The sequence below is a fragment of the Limulus polyphemus genome, unplaced genomic scaffold, assembly GCF_000517525.1.
Source record: "Limulus polyphemus unplaced genomic scaffold, Limulus_polyphemus-2.1.2 Scaffold4360, whole genome shotgun sequence".
NCBI classification, from domain to species: Eukaryota; Metazoa; Arthropoda; class Merostomata; order Xiphosura; family Limulidae; genus Limulus; species Limulus polyphemus.
The window spans coordinates 23,420-25,733 of record NW_013669970.1 but is presented as its reverse complement, the minus strand read 5'-3'; the positions used below and the strand labels follow the sequence as shown (position 1 = coordinate 25,733).

The following is a 2,314-nucleotide window of genomic DNA, read 5'->3' as shown; positions in this document are numbered from 1 at the left end:
AGAATTGTCACGTGATCTCGATGACGCAACAATACATACATCTGGTGTGTAAAAGTTGTTTGTTAACTGTTACATATTTGTTGTTAGATGTAAGTTTGATTGTTAAGGTACAGGTTACTTTCATTGTTGGCTGGTTTTAGTTTCACTTTAGGCCTAACACAAATAATTATAAATATAATTATAAAATTTCTTTTCTTTAATTTCATGGCTTAAATCATGTGCCCTATTTGAAGTTTGTGGTTCTATGTCAGATTGTAACCCAACTATTATAATCATAAATACATCTTTTTAAGCAAACTTATTTCAAGGAACATTTATTTATTTATATATATATATATTAAAAAACGAAATATCCGATAAATATTTGACAAGCATAAGATTTAATTTTTTTTTTCAGGATGTACGTAAGTACAGAGGCGTGTATGTGGTGGTGGTGGTGGGGGGGGGTTCTACACAAGTAACTTAAGTGATTTAGATGAATATCAAGTGTTCATTTAAAAAATCTGAAGATGGCGAACTTTTTAAACTTTCAGAGTATTGGGTTGCTCGCTCAATTCCCCGACCCCCGGCTACGAGCCTAAAATATTTTTTATTGAGTGTAATTCTAACGTCATTTGTATGTAGGCCCGGCATGGCCAGGTGGTTAGGGTGCTTGACTTTTCTTAGCTTAATGGCAAGAGATTCTAGCAATCTAAGATGAAATTATTTCCGGGAATGAAGAGTGATGCGGAAGAAACCGGAAGCAGGCATAACATTTCATTTATTTAGAAAGTGGTTGGTAATATTGTTGGTGCTATAGGCTTTAGCGTTATAATTTTATTTTATTTTTTTCCACTGCAGAGATTTCTAATGGTTGACCCAATATATTCCAGGTCACAAGAACTAATATACCACTAACGAAGTATTCAATGGATGTTGTGTATCTTTAGTTTAAGGGTATTTTAACCTATACTTTGTTTTAAAGGCATATTATACCTGAACTTGTTGACTTAGCTGCTTTATAATTTTATTCTTTTTCATGTGCCCTTCAGTGGTTTAGCGGTAAGTCTGAAGGCTTATTGGCCAGGTGGTTAAGGCACTCGACTCGCAATCTGAGGGTCGCGGGTTCGAATCCCCGTCCCATCAAATGTGCTCGCCCTTTCAGCTGTGGATACGTTATAATGTGCGATCAATCCCACTATTAGTTGGTAAAATAGTAGCCCAAGAGTTGGGGGTGATAACTAGCTGCTTTCCCTCTAGTCTTTCACTGATAAATAAGGGATGGTTAGTGTAGATAGCCTTCGTGTGGCTTTGCGCGAAATTCAAAACAAACAAACACTTGTGTGTTTACTTGAAATTACGCATGAAAAAGTATAAAACACTTTTTTTGTCTGGAATAGTGTTTATGAGGGAGACGAATAAAGATTTGAAAATAGAGCCATATATTTATTTATGTATATATTTCACATATTCTTCTTTTTTCATTTTTCACATATTTCTCCTTTATAGAATAAAACGCCCCCTGCTGAAAACAGTCGTCAAGGCATTATACGATCCGAAAACGAAAAGGAAACCTTGGTAGTATAGCAGTTCTGTCAACAGCTTATTTCCGTGTTATACTCTTCTTAGAGTCGCCACTCAGATTTTATTATATAGAGAGTAATTATCACTGGTTATTTATTGACTAAATAAAATGTTAAACTTACTACTTTAATTTTTAAAAATCCTTTTATAGAAAACTTACCCAAAAATATGTGGATTTGCCTTTATCGGTTGTTGGCGTTTTCTGTAATAAAGGTCATATAGTAAGTAACTATTATGTAAACGCTGTGCTATCTAAAGGTTATATATATATATCACTCCTGGGTGCGTTTGTTTAAGCTGGTAACGTATTATTGTAACTATAACGCCACCGCTTGAACAATATAGCGAAGCACTTAACCCTAAAATGGCATATAGGATTCTGGTACTCATCAGCTTTTTAAACTATTTATGCACCAAATAATTTGCTGGTTCAAGACTAATTACAAAGCATTCACACAAAAAGAAACTACAGATACCGTCAATATTAATTACTGTCAGGGGTCCATATGGAATTATGTGTGTTTTACACAGAAAATTATTAACTTCGCCCTATTTTTGATCAGTTCTTTGCAATGAATGTGGGCCCGGCATGGCCAGGTGGTCAGGGCGCTCGACTCGCAATCTAAGGGTCGCGGGTTCAAATCCCCGTCACAATAAACATGCTCGCCCTTTCAGCCGTGGGGGCGTTATAATGTGATGGTCAATCCCACTATTCGTTGGTAAAAGAGTATCCCAACAGTTGGCGGTGGGT

The 2,314-nt window shown here is 35.9% G+C and overlaps 1 protein-coding gene across 2 annotated transcripts in view; it reads left to right on the top strand.

Moving 5' to 3' along the window:
- The window catches only part of LOC106471034 (galactosylgalactosylxylosylprotein 3-beta-glucuronosyltransferase S-like), a 26,097-nt gene that overhangs the window by 2,773 nt on the left and 21,010 nt on the right, over window positions 1-2,314 (top strand). Inside the window, exon 2 of one of the 2 annotated variants that reach the window (XM_022399661.1) lies at window positions 1,489-1,557. The gene's annotated coding sequence lies outside the window, so the exon portion shown is untranslated. Of the gene's footprint in view, window positions 1-1,488; window positions 1,639-2,314 lie in introns of both variants that reach the window. The other variant, XM_022399660.1, reaches the window with a different exon arrangement.